General features: G+C 47.7%; 1 protein-coding gene across 1 annotated transcript in view; it reads left to right on the top strand.

Annotated features, from left to right (window-relative positions):
- COG5 (component of oligomeric golgi complex 5) overlaps positions 1-14,582 on the top strand; it is a 354,414-nt gene that overhangs the window by 162,255 nt on the left and 177,577 nt on the right. The gene's annotated exons all lie outside the window — the stretch shown is intronic.

Below are 14,582 nucleotides of genomic sequence, written 5' to 3'. Positions count from 1 at the left end.
CTAAAAATTTCTTAGCAACTTGAGAAGAAAAGAGAATTCACAGTGTTTAAAGGGACTATAGTATTATTACAAATTGTCTTCTATGTATATCAAAGTAAGAACAGTTTAATCCTTTCAGTCATTTACATCTCTGTCCCTAACAAGATTCTGCAAAAGCATTATATTAGTTAAATACAATGTCTGAGGTTCTACAAATATTCTTGTGCAGTGAACTATTCTAATGTTCTTCTTTGAAAATCTATCACATATTCAGACTGTCATATTTCTTTGCTGCTTTTCTTTTATCAATGTACTGGATTATATTTGTTAGTCTGTATGATTGCAAGAAATGACAAGTAAAATAAAGAGTTTAAATCCAACTTTTTATGATAAAAAAGGAAGACATATTTTGTTATTCAGTCTTCTGGTTTACAGTAACAGGTGATACATCTACGGTTTACACCTGACACATTTATATAATGCTTGCAACAAAGGTCTCAGGTCATTCAAGCTCTTCTTGATTAGGTTGTGAATCAGAAATGCTATGACTCCAGCATTTAGAAGGTTTTTTTTAATTATAAACCAAAAAACTAAAATTCTTTCAGAGTAGATGCTTGACTCAGTGATCACTTACAGAGCTCTTGTGATGTCTCTAGGGTTTCAGCTGCATTCCCATGTTGGAACTAGATGTGGTGATACTGTTCAATACAGACTTTTGTATGCAGTACATATGACATTAGAGTGATCTAAGAAAAGTCTTCTTCTATTGAGTTCCAAACATGTAGACATAGGTAGTTCTTACTCCTATTTCCATGGAGATGTAACATGCCTCATCTATAGTACAGTCCTTAGAATGAAGTACATATTTGGGTATATAAAACAAAGGTGTGATTGTATAACCTGACCTAGGTAGCACGGGTAACAATAACAGTGAACGTGTAGAGCATGGGCTAGCAACTTGACTACATGCTTAATACTGTGCTTACAGTTGTTACTGATTTTAGGTAGATAAACCCATCATGCAATCACACATGTTTGTTTGGCTGTGCAGACATATCCACTGATTTTAATGGGACTTGAGTATAAACCTATTTAAGGAGAACTTTGAAGAGCCTCAGTGTCAATGAATGGTATGCCACATGTGCCAGCTCCACAGTGGGAGGACCTGGAAGGCTTGTCAGAATTGCAAAAGGATATGGTAGTTTGTCTGATAGGGGCAGGAAATGACTGGTACTTATTTGCAAGTGTAGAGCCGGTAAGGATGGAGTGATGTGCGGCACCAATGCCACAGTTTATAAGTATTTGCTTGCTGAGACTTCAGAGGCACTTGGATCATGACATCATAGGTCTGTGCCTACCAATAGATAAAAAAGGCAAGTGGAGCCTTTCACCAAGGGAAAGGAGAGGAGCATACCCGCATCCCACACTTTCATTGGACCAGTGATAAGCAGCTGTGCCGGTTCCCCAGACTGGAGACTCGAGGCGTCTCTAGCCACCAAGTGGACAAGAGCTGCATAGAGGAGGGCTTATCTTGGATTCCTGCACTCTGATGCTAGAAAAGAAGGCATGTAAATGCAGCAACAGATGGAGCCTTACTCTGGGATTTGGCAGAATTGCGGCTTCCATCCTGAAGTAGGATATCATCTGAAGGATCCCTCCTGGGTAATGTAAAATATATAATTGTTGTTAAGCCCCTATAAAGCTTAGCTATGTACAGCCCCTATTATATCTAGGGAAGGGTACTTGTATCTGAATGAATGCAAGAACCTAGATGGAATCCTGGAGTAGCTTACAGTTTAGACGCTCCAATAACTTAAAGGATTCAGGAAGATATATCTGCATTACTTGGAGCAGTCTCATCAGCAATCATCAGGCTTCAGTTGGCGAGTGGATGCGGTATAGAGGAGGTGGAGCCCCAGAAAGGCAGAGCATGCCCACAGATGGTTCGTATCATCCTAGGGAACCTCCTTTGTTTTTCCTAAGAGCAAGACGTGGCGGGTGAGCTGAGGGAGACTTCAATGTACCTCAACCCATGAGCAAGGAGAGCACCAGGCCAGGACAATACGGTCTTGTATAGCAAGGACCTCCTGTTCTGGCATAATTGGGTACACTCAGATCCATATTATGAATGATAAGTAAAATGTTTTCTTGAATAAGGACCTAAATTAGTATTTATCCTTTTTGCTTCTTTTCTTTCATGCTATTTGTTAAAACACTTTAATAAAATAAACACGTCCCTAATTAGAGATTTTTGTGTGTTAAAAATGCATATTAAGTAATTAATCTTCCTTGAGGGAATGTTCACAAGAGATGAAATATGAAAGGTAGGGTCTTTTGCAGTCTTATTTATAGGAATTTGGCTTATTTCAAATTCCAAAAACTTTGACTAGGAATCTTCTTTTTGACATCTCATGCAGAAAAGTACATCTTGTGGTCATGCATCAAAGATGATGTTTGCAGGGAACTTGATCAAGGGCCATTCTTTAATATACCATAAAAGATACTCCCATTAATTTAAATGAAGCTACTTTCACAGCATAACAAGACAAGTAAAATATTTTGTATGATCAGTAGGGGTTTCTTTTCTTTTTCATTTCTAGCTCCAAGTTGTGCTTTTCAGAGACCCAATGATATTCTTCCCCCACACAGTGATGTGGGAAAGTGTTACTGGGTATACATGGGTTTCTAACTCCAGTTTGTGTCAGTTTTGATCTAAATATTACAGTTATTAGATTTATAGATTTTTAAGGCCAGAAGGAGAAGCTTTTTGGTCCTGACCTCTATGGTTCAGACCATAGACTAACCCAGTAAAAGGGAAAGCACGAACTTTGCTAAAAGATAAAAATATGTTATAAGATAAATTATACTCCCATTTTAAAACAAAGGATTTGCTGATTGGTATGCATTTTACGGGCTTGAGAAATCCTGGTTTTAACAATCTGTAATTCCTCTGCAACAAATCGTATCACAACCATTTAAAATAAAAAAGGGGCTGCACTTCAAAGTGGCAATAAGATCTGTGAGGCCTATGAGGCTCTCTACAGGTCCAGAAATTTGGTGGTGGGGAAGAGCACCCGGATCAATTAACGTTGCCACCATTTCCCCCACTGCCAAGTTTCTGAACTTGTGGGGAGCCCCAGGGATGGTGACAGCTCCGTGAGCTATAGGTTGAGTACAACTAGAATTATCTAGAATGTAGAATATAGCTTTTTGGGGGGTGGGGGAGAGGGTTCTGCTGGAGAAGAAACATCTTAGCACAGGCTTTGTCTCATGTCAAAATATTATTCTAGAACAGGTGATTGGAGAATTAAAAACAAAAGCTATGTAGCTAGTTGTTACTGCTGCTGCTGCTGCTGCTACTACTAAGTTCCTATATGATACATTCCATATAAAATGAAATTCCCTTTATAGTGAAGGTACCTTATGTGCTCTTGTAGTATACATGGAGGAAGGAACTCACCACCCACCACTATTAATTAATTGTGCAAATAGTTGCAGTTTTGAGCCCTGAACTTCTGTTATTCTCAAATCTGTTTTTCTAAGAGTATGTTTATGTTTAAGAATAGCTATTCCTTTTTTCTTATTATGCATAGAGCTAAATAATACATATCCTACCCAGGTACATGGTAGTTTTTCCTGCTCTAAAATATTAAAATATTTTTCTTGCATAGTATTACTGTGAAGTTCAGTTTCTGTAAGTGATATTTACATTGCTGTATTCCATTCACATACTTTGGCCTGATTTATATTTTATGGAAGTTAAGTTCACAGTTTATACATTGTTGAAGCACGGGAGAATACTAGGTGATGACAGCTGAATTTTAATAATTCAGGGGACAGAGAGTTCTAATGGATAATGGGTTTTGCTGATGAAATGTTAGTTGAAGTTCTGTGTCAGCATTCTCTTTGAAACTTCCTGTTTATATGAGTTACTTTGGCTGTGAACATTCACTGTAGATTTAAACATAATGGAGAGTTCTCAACTAGTTTTTCAAGGCCAATTATTTTCTGTCCTACAGCTTATGTCTCTCTACTTAGTGCTAGTACTGGCCATTGTGAAAGAAAGGATACTGGACTCACCTGATGCCATTTAAAAATGTCTGTTTTCTTACAGTAGTTATCTTTCAAGTCCTGTATCATTCAGCTCACATCTAACTAAAATCACATTTGCTTCTGTACTGTCACAGTGGATGAAATCGATTAGCTTAGCCTCATTTATCATCTTTAGATTTGTATGTAGAGTCTAGTGGCAAAGTATTTGCATTGGTAGATTCTGTACTAGAAGTCTCTCTCCTGTGGGATCGGTGTAGCCTGAATTTCCAACCTTTGTACGAAGCCATCAAATGACTCAGGCTGTTTCTTGAAAGTATAGTAGCAATATTTGTCTTTAATTTAATAGCTGAATATGGGGGTGAGCTGTTCCATGAACTAATTTCATACTAATTTTAATTTAGAATTGTTTAAAATAATTTATCTACATCTACATAATTTACATACATTATGGCAGGCAATACCCAAGAAATTAAAAAGAGTCAAAAAGTTTTTTCAAGGGCAAATCTTGAAGGGTGTACAAACAGACAGCAACACATGCCTGAAGTATTTGGGGAACAGGAAACCTGAAAAAGAATCCACAGGTCCATGATTAGAAAAAAAGATCCTTTACCAATATGACAGTTTAAAAGCAATAAGTCTTTTATTATCTTATAGCATGAATCTGAAAAATCTGAATGAACAAGTATGATATTGCAGTTGTTAGTAAGAAATGCAACTCTCATTAAAAACAGAAAGAGCAGCAGTTGGCAACTTTTTAGCAACAGTGGTGAAAGCCCGCTGCACCCCCGCTCCCCCGAAGCCCCCCAGACACCCCCTCAGCAGCCGCAGAGCCCCCTGCCGACCCCCAGCACAGCCAGAGGTAAGTGGGCTCGTGGTGGGAAGGGGTTAACTCCTCGCTCCCTGGGAGAAGGTGGCTGCGTGGAGCCGGGCCGGGTCAAGCCCCCGCCCAGGCCCCTACTTGGCCCAGCCCCCCAGGGAGAGAGAAGAGAAGGAGGGGGTACTCACCAGTCCCCCTTCTGTAGGGCAGGGCCTCCCCTGGCCTGAGAAATCACCTTTCCCTGATGGCAGGCCCACTGTGCATGCGCGCAGTTTAAAAGGGCCCACCAAACAGGGGAAAAAAAAGCTCAGTGAGGCTCCGGAGCGGTGAGAGATGCGCGGGTGAAACCGCGCTGCGCCCCCGCTCCCCCGAAGCTCCCCCGACACCCCCTCAGCAGCCGCAAAGCCCCCTGCCAACCCCCAGCACAGCCGGTGGTAGGTGGGCTCGTGGTGGGAAGAGGTTAACTCCTCGCTCCCTGGGAGGAGGCGGCTGCCTGGAGCCGGGCTGGGTCAAGCCCCCGCCCAGGCCCGTACTTGGCCCAGCCCCGCAGGGAGCCAGGCGACCGGAGCCGCGTGAACAGGCTGCGTAAACAGGCGCTTGAGTTAGTGCGGAGTTCGCGCAGGAGAGGGCGTGAGAGGGCACAAGACCCTGCCTGTGAACCCCCCAGAGTAGTCAGTCCCAGCCGTAGCCAGCCTATCAGAGGCATGACACGGATGGACATGCGCCACACCCCGAGGGTCCCCTTGGGCTCTGCGGCCCCCCCATTGGGCACCTCAGAGACGGCCACCCAGACGGAGCCCATAGTTCCGGGCTCCACGCAGACGGAGCCCCTGGCTCTTGGCTGTGGGGGCTGCCTGTCCCTTTTTCAGGCTCTGGGGCCTGGGAGCATGGCCACCTCCCCTTGCAGGGTCTGCTCCCTACTAGGGTCTCTGGCGCGCCAACTGGAGGAGCTCCAGGCCACAGTCCAGAGACTGCGTGCCATCAGGGACTGCGAGCAGGAGATAGACTCCTACTGCCAGGCCCTTCTCCCCCGGGAGCCGCAGGGTAGAGCACTGTCTCCCTCCAGGACTAAGGAGGACTCTGGGACCTCCTGCTCTGCCCAGTCAGGGGCATGGACCAAGGTGGTCAAGGGCCCTAAGGCCCGCCGCACCAAGGCCCCTCCCTCGCCGGAGCTTAGCAACAGGTTTGCACCTCTTGCAGCCCCAGCAGAGCCTGCTCAGTTGCCAGCTCCTGCAGGCAACCCAGGCTCAACCACAGCTACCGCCCCCGCTCTCCCCAAGACAAAACGAAAGGTGTTTGTTGTGGGAGACTCCATCCTGCGGGAGACTGAGGGGGCAATCTGCCGCCCCAACCCCTTAGCCCGGGAAGTCTGCTGCTTCCCGGGGGCCCGCATCCAAGACATTGCGGAGAGGATCCTAGAGCTCCTCCAGCCCACAGACCACTACCCCATGCTTCTTATTCACGTGGGCACCAATGACACAGCTCGGAGCACCCCCAGCCAGGCCATGAGGTGCTACAGGGATTTGGGAGTGGGGCTTAGGGGTCTGGGGGCACAGGTGGTGTTTTTGTCGATCCTCCCAGTCTCGGGCTATGGGGTGGAGAGGGAGAGGAGGATCCAAGTAGTGAACCAAAGACTGCGGAGCTGGTGTCATCGGGAAGGCTTTGGCTTCCATGACCACAGCCCGCTCTTTGGTGAGAGAGGCAGAGAGCTGCTGGGAAGAGATGGCCTCCACCTCTCTCCCCTGGGGAGGAGGCTCTTCTCAGCCAGGCTGGCTGACCTGCTCCACCGGGCTTTAAAATAAGCCCGCTGGGCGATGGGGAGACTACTGCCACTGCTGGCCCGCTGAGCAACCCTTGCAAAGCCAGCAGACCAAGGCACTTAAGGGAGCCCACCCCTGCCCCAGCCCTGGTACAATCTGTGGGCAAGGCGAGAGCCCCCAAGGGGACACTTGCCTGCCTGTACACTAATGCCAGGAGCCTGGGCAACAAGCAGGAGGAGCTCGTCCTCCTGCTCAGTGCAAAGAATTATGACATCATTGGGATAATGGAGACCTGGTGGGACTCCGCCCATGACTGGACCATGGGTATAGAGGGCTATACCCTGTACAGGAGGGATTGAGTTGACAAAAGAGGAGGGGGTGTAGCTCTCTATGTGAAGGAAAGCTACATGTCCCTGCAAGCTGATGTTGGCGACCAGCATGGACAGCTAGAGATCCTCTGGGTAAAAATTCGTGGGGAATACGGCACAGGGGACACAACGGTGGGAGTCTACTACAGACCTCCCACTCAAAGTCCTGAGCTTGACCAGGAGTTTGCCCGGGAACTGACGGAGGCCGCTTGCTCCAGGACCTTGGTTGTCAATTACCCGGACATCTCGTGGGAAGATCACTCAGCAAAATCCGAGCGGTCGCAAAGCTTTCTCTCGTGCATGGATGACCTCTACCTGTCGCAAGAAGTCTATGGGCCAACGAGAGGCAAAGCACTGCTCGACCTGGTACTGGCTACGGGGGATGACCTAATCGGCGACGTAGTGATCGGTGGGAAGCTGGGTGACAGCAACCACGAGCTGATCACCTTCACCATCTGCCATAAAGCTGGCAAGTCAGTCAGCAACACAGAAGTCCTTGACTTCAGAAAAGCCAACTTTGACAAGCTCAAGAGGCTTGTCGGTCAGGCCCTTAGGGACCATGACCCCAGGGAGATGGGAGTTCAAGAAGAGTGGTTGCTTCTCAAGGAAGCGATCCTCAATGCACAAGCTAAATCTAGTCCAACATGGAGAAAAGGCAGCAAGAAGGCACAGCAGCCCTCCCGGCTCTCCAGGGACCTAGCGGACCTCCTGTGGCTAAAAAGGAAAGCCTACAAAGGATGGAGGATGGGATTCGCCTCCAAGGAGGATTATTCTGCACTGGTCCGGTCCTGCAGGGAGCAAACCAGGAAAGCCAAGGCTGCAACTGAACTCCAACTAGCTTCAGGCATCAAGGACAACAAAAAGTCCTTTTTCAGATATGTGGGGAGCCGGAGGAAAAGCAAGGGCAATGTTGGACCCCTGCTAAACCAGATGGGGCAACTGACAACTTACGCCCAGGAAAAAGCCAACCTATTAAATGGGTACTTTGCGTCAGTCTTTCATCAGTCCCATGGGACGCCCGTGCCTGCTATGGGACAGGGAGATCTTGGTGATGGGGATCCCCTACCCTCCATAAATGCTGACCTTGTGAAGGAACACCTTGAGAAGCTGGATACCTTCAAGTCAGCTGGCCCTGACAATCTGCACCCCAGGGTACTCAAGGAGCTGGCGAGCATCATAGCCCAGCCCCTGGCACGGATCTTTGAAAACTCCTGTCGCTCTGGTGTAGTGCCCAAAGACCTGAAGAAGGCCAACGTGGTGCCGATCTTCAAGAAAGGGAGGAGAGTGGATCCGGCTAACTACAGGCCCATTAGCCTGACTTCTGTCCTGGGGAAGATCTTAGAAAAGTTTATTAAGGAGGCCATCCTTGATGGACTGGCCCAGGCTAACATCCTAAGGGATAGCCAGCACGGGTTTGTTGCGGGTAGGTCTTGTTTGACCAATCTCATTTCCTTCTACAACCAGGTGACCTATCACCTGGACGAGGGAGAAGAGATTGATGTCATATATTTTGACTTCAAAAAAGCTTTTGATCTGGTATCCCACGATCACCTCTTGGCCAAACTGGCCAGTTGTGGCCTTGGCTCCACCACGACCCGCTGTCTGGGAAATTGGCTCCGTGGTCGGACCCAGAGGGTTGTAATAGATGGCAGTCACTCATCATGGTGCCCTGTGACCAGTGGGGTCCCTCAAGGCTCTGTCCTGGGACCCATACTGTTCAACATCTTCATTAACGATATGGACATTGGAGTCAGGAGTGGACTGGCCAAGTTCGCCGATGACACCAAACTTTGGGGCAAAGCATCCACACCAGAAGATAGGCGGGTGATCCAGGCTGACCTGGACAAGCTCAGCAAATGGGCAGACGAGAACCTGATGTTGTTTAACACCGAAAAATGCAAGGTTCTCCACCTTGGGAGGAAAAACCTGCAGCATCCTTATAGGCTCAGCGGTGCTGTGTTGGATAGCACTACAGAAGAAAGAGACTTGGGGGTCATCATTGACCACAAGATGAACATGAGCCTGCAATGCAATGCTGTGGCTAGTAAAGCGACCAAAACGCTGGCGTGTATCCATAGATGCTTCTCGAGCAAATGCCGGGACGTCATTCTCCCCTTGTACTCGGCCTTGGTGAGGCCGCAGCTGGAGTACTGCGTCCAGTTTTGGGCTCCACAATTCAAAAAGGATGTGGAGAAGCTTGAGAGAGTCCAGAGGAGAGCCACGCGCATGATCAGAGGTCAGGAAAACAGATCTTACGATGACAGGCTGAGAGCCATGGGACTCTTTAGCCTGGAAAAGCATAGGCTCAGGGGTGATCTGATGGCCACCTATAAGTTTATCAGGGGTGACCACGAGGATCTGGGGGAATGTTTGTTCACCAGAGCGCCCCAGGGGATGACTAGGTCGAACGGTCATAAACTACTGCAAGACCGTTTCAGGCTGGACATAAGGCAGAATTTCTTTACTGTCCGAGCCCCCAAGGTCTGGAGCAGCCTGCCAGCGGAGGTGGTTCAAGCGCCTACATTGAACACCTTCAAGAGTAAATTGGATGCTTATCTTGCTGGGATCCTATGACCCCAGCTGACTTCCTGCCCTTTGGGGAGGGGGCTGGACTTGATGATCTCCCAAGGTCCCTTCCAGCCCTGATGTCTATGAAATCTGTGAATTAACAGAAGTTGGTCCTGCAACAGGCCATCAGTTGTGATCTGATGACTGGTTTCCTTGCTGGGGATGGTCTCTAGTCCTCTTGCTGCCAGTTGTCCCCACTATCATAGTTTCATGGTTTGGATAAAAATCTCATCCCAGGCCACTTGTAGCCTATGAGCTCTAGGTTGCCAACCCTGTTATAAAGGATTAAAGACTAGCAAATATGATACTTGTGTTTAAAAGAGATTTTAGAGGAATCTTGGATAATATAGATTGACAAGACTTGCATGTCTTTTGTCAAAATGGTTGACACAGCAATTAAAAATAGAATGATGAGACACCTGGTGGATTACGATCATAGAAAAATAGGATGGTGATTTAGTGCAACCCCCATATTCAAGGCAGGGTCATCCCTATATAAATCATTCCAGTCAAGTATTTGTTTAACCTAATGATTCTCCACCATGGTGTGGGGTACCCTGGGCTGCTGTGGGATCCTTTGAAGGGTACTGTAAGAAGTGTAGGAAGATAAACAGATAAAGGTAGGCTCAAGCTCCAGATGTGAAGAGATAAGCGGATACTAAGGGTCTCTTTGCCTTGCTGTTTCCCTGCTTCCACTGCCTGGCCCCTCTGCAAGGAGGTAAAAACTGCTCAATTTACGAAAGTTATGGAGGGGTACATCGAGTCTGATAAGGGGTGCCTTGAGCCTAAAAAGGTTGAAAACCACTAGTCTAACCTGCTCTTAAAAAACTTACAATGAGATTCCGCAGCTTTTCTAGATACTGTATTTGCTCAAATATAAAATGAGGTTCCCCCACCCCGTAATCAGCATGGGAGAAAAAGCTCCGTGTCTTACAATTGCATACAAGGGAACTACATTAAATACATTGCCTACCATTAAACTGCTGCCAAAAGCAGCATGGGCTCAGTAATAGACATTAACTATGAAGTTGATTAAAATACAGCCAACACTGAGTTTGACTATAAAACAAATGGCTCATATTGGTTTTTTTTAAATTAAAATCTCTCTCTCTCTCTGTATGTATATGTGCGTGTGTGTGTACACACACACACACACCATTTTGGAACTCTAGCAGGGAGTTAGTATAGCAACTAATAAGACCATTGTGAAAAATTAACCCAATAGCTAATTAAATAGATTTCACTCTATTTAGGTTAGTCATCAGAAGAAAAGAGAAGGAGGAACTTCAGAGATAAGATAGTTCAGTGGTATCCAATGTCTGAGTGCCTAGGAGCTGCAGGCCCCTGGGCAGCATGTCCCTTGCCCTGCATGCCGTGCTGTGATGTTCCCCGCACTGTGCTGTACCCACCTTAGTATTGCACGGTGGAAGCACCCAGGTCCTCCTAATTCTTCTAGTAGTAGGCTACTTCAGCCTTATGGGCTGTGCCACTCTGCCCCTGCCTACCTCCAAGTGTGGGGGCAGGAAATAGAAACTGCAGGAGGGAGAGAGAGCCCAGAGACCCCATCAGCAGCAGCCCTCTACTTCGGCAGTCCCTCACATTTGAGGATGGTTGTCTTCCCTGATTGTCTTATCTGTATGTCCAAAGATGGCTTATGAGGATTATATAGGATCAACAGACTACTGCAGCTCAGATGTGTGTTTCCATGTGGGCTGGGTGGCACTGGGCTCTTGCCTTGGTCTGCAAAGCATTGTTTCTGCCATTCCCACTTTTCCATCTCCTGTTGTTGTCATGAGGTTTCAAAGTACTGAAATCCTTGCAGCAGACTCTTCCTCCATTTGGGATGGTCCTGGGCAATAGTTTTCCATGAGTTTACATCAATTTTGCATTTTTTTTAAAGCTGCCCTTGAAGATGTCCCTAAAGTACTTTCTCTGCCCTTGTATTGGGCATATGCCTTGGCTGAGCTGGGAGAATAAAACTTGCTTGGGGAGTCTGGAGTTAGACATCCAGATGACATGGCCAGCTGAATGAAGTTGATGAGGAGAGCAGTGGCAAGAGTAGGAGCCAAGGGGATGCAAGCCAAACCTTTGGGGACTGCATACAGCCCACAGGCTGCTAATGGGACAGTTCTGAGCTAAGGGAATTAGAAACTTGATGGTAAATGACAATTTACATTGTTAAATACAAATAAAGTACATTGAGAATATAGTTCTGCTCATTGTACATTACATTTAAGAAAAAGTCCACGTGTTAGGTTGCCCAAGGAGAGGGACAAAGAATAGCAGTGTTAAAAATCCAGCTCCAATGTTTAAAGACTGTGTGTGTGTGTGTGTGTGTGTGTGTGTGTGTTATTGGTCCATTCATCTAAGAAAAGATATTGTAGAATTAGAGGGTGCTGAGAGAATTAGGGCTAAGTACAGACGTTCAGAAGTCTGTTGGGAAGTAATCTAATTATTGCACCGTACTGAAAGTGCTATAAGCTAGTACATGGTCCTACTGAAGAGATGTACGCTGTTCAGTGGCGGGGGGTTCAGTGCCTGCCTGCACTGTCCGTGGCCAGAAGGCAGCGGGTCCTCCCACATACCTCCCTGGAGGCTGCCAGAGCAGTTCCTCTTCCTTCCAGCTGGGGACTGTCAGCAGTGAATGTGGGAGAGAACATAACCATCCCTGCCATACAGACCCAGCCCAACCTCCCTAGACCCCAGCTAGCAAGCTGTGAGAAGGCCCTTGTGGCAGGGGGATCTCTTCCCCCAAGTGCAGCTAGCAGCGGCAGCACAAGTTCCCTGTGCTGCTTTTCACTGTGCTGGGAACTCTGGCAGGGGGGTGGTCTAAAAGGAGCCTCCTTCCCAGGTGGACCCCCTTAGCTTCTTGACTTCAGTCTTGGTGAGGGCAAAGCCAGGCCTGCAGTGCAAGGGGACTTACTTTCCACCCCCTGCCCACCACCAGAGTTCCCAGTACAGCAAAAAACATGCTGCTGTAGCTGGGGGAAGGGGAGACCTCACCATGACAGCTCCCCTCCCAGTGCTTGCTAGCTGGGGTCTTTTGCGGGGCTGCGCCAGGTCCCTGCAGTGGGAGACTTCCTCCCCCCAGCCCCAGTTCCCAGTGCAGGGAAACACCAGGCCAGGCTGCCCTTCCTGTAGCTGGTAGCTGCCGCTGTCAAGAGGCTTGGGCAGGGGGAGGGAAGGAGCTCCTCTGCTGTGGGGACCCAGCCTGGCACCCCCAGAGACTTGAACTAGTAAACCATGGGGAGGGGCCTTATGGCAGTGAGGCTCTCTTTCCCTTGCCCCAGCCTCTAGATAGTAGCAGCCCTAGGGCCCCAAGGCAGCAAGCTGTGGAGGGCATTCATGGTGGGGGGCTCCCTTACGCCCCTTTCCCCCAGCCGCTGCTGACAGTCACCAGCTGGTGGGGGGCAGGATTTGGGAGAGGAGCTATTGTTCCTTCCCCTGCACCCCTCCCCCTTCAGTAGGGCTGCAGGTATAGAGACCTCCCTTCTTTCTCCCCTTCCCCCGCCTCCCCCACGTCTGCCTGCCAGGCTGGACATGGGGCTAAGATCAGAGGCTGTCACTGACTTGAGGGGCCAGGGCCAACCCAGCGCTTGGGCAGAGCAAATGAGCCTTGCACAGTGCCGCTTAGGATGGTGACGATTGCTTTCTAAGTCAGGGGCAGCACCACCTGGTGGAGGTGCTGAGGTGAGCTAGACAGAAAATTGTGGGGGCTATACAGACAAAGGTGGGATATGTGCCCTGTGAGCTAGGCTGGGCTGGAAGTGCTGTGCCACTGCGGGCTGTGGGTGGGAGTGGGGTGGGCTCAGCTGTGTGGGGCAGGTGGCGGGAGCCCAGGGGGAAGGTGAGGGGCTTGGACAGGGGTGGTACTAGGAGGGGTGGCTGTAGGGGGACTAAGGTAAATTTGGGGGTGGCTGTAGTTCCTCCAAGTCTTCCCCTAGTGCTGCTCCTGCTCTAAGTTAACTATTGATGGGATCTGGCACTGACATTCGATAAAGTGTTTTAACAGAAAGTACTTTAGGTTAGTACACATCCATCCAAGGTTAACTTAGAGCAGGATCTGCCATTTTAAAATCCTTTATGATCCATGAACATTTGTTCTGTTACACCTGTGAAGCATTGTCTGTGTCCTTACAGAATTTTGGCTAGGGACAGAAATTACACATACACTGGTATAAGTGATCTGAAACCAGTTCAAATCCATAACACAGTAGAACTTCAGTGCATATCTGAACTCTTTCAAAATGGCCGAAACCAGTTTAAGATAAACCTGGATGGATGTAGTATCTAACTGATTTAGGTTAAATTATTTTATTGAACTTCTCTCCCAGATCCCCTCAAGATTCACATTAACTCAGTCCCCCAGAATCTTGGGATGCTTTGCACCTCCCTTTGTAAACCTCCCCTTTGCAGGGTAGACATGTTATCCTTGGCCCAAGCCAGTGTTTCCCAACCAGCATGCCATGGCACAAAAGTGTGCCACTGTCAAAAGTGAACAAGTATGCTGGAGAATTTTGCCATGGCAACAAGATACACTAGGTATGAGGAGGGGGAATGCCTTAACAGGTGTGCCACGGCAAATTTTTTTATTAATGTAAGTGTGCCTTGGGATAGAAAAGGTTGGGAAACACTGGCTCAAGCTATCTGCTCCAGCTGAGCAGGGAAGCATTCTCTAATGCTCCCCAACTTCTGGCCTGAGCCACTGTAGGCATGCAACTGCATTTTGAGAATGAAACATGAATGTCTGTTCACTTGTTTATCAGTTCAGTCTATGCGGCTTAGGCTAACCTGCGAAGATTGAATTGATTCAGCCTCATGCTTTTTGAATGTCTGTACTTAGCCATTAAATGTAATGTTGTACTTAGCCTAGAATGATGGAAAAACCCACTGAGAGATGAAATGGGCAGTTAGTTATGTTACTCTGAAGTCAGGCAGAAGGCAGGGAAGAAATTATTCAATTGTGCCCTGCCTTCTGCCTCAGACAGATGGAAAAGATTGGTGATTTATTTTAGAACAGAGATAAATATGAGGGGA

This window comes from Crocodylus siamensis, chromosome 4, assembly GCF_052110815.1.
Source record: "Crocodylus siamensis isolate JL-2025a chromosome 4, ASM5211081v1, whole genome shotgun sequence".
Lineage (NCBI taxonomy): Eukaryota > Metazoa > Chordata > Crocodylia > Crocodylidae > Crocodylus > Crocodylus siamensis.
The sequence above is the reverse complement of the archived record's forward strand: the minus strand, read 5'-3'. Positions and strand labels throughout refer to the sequence as shown.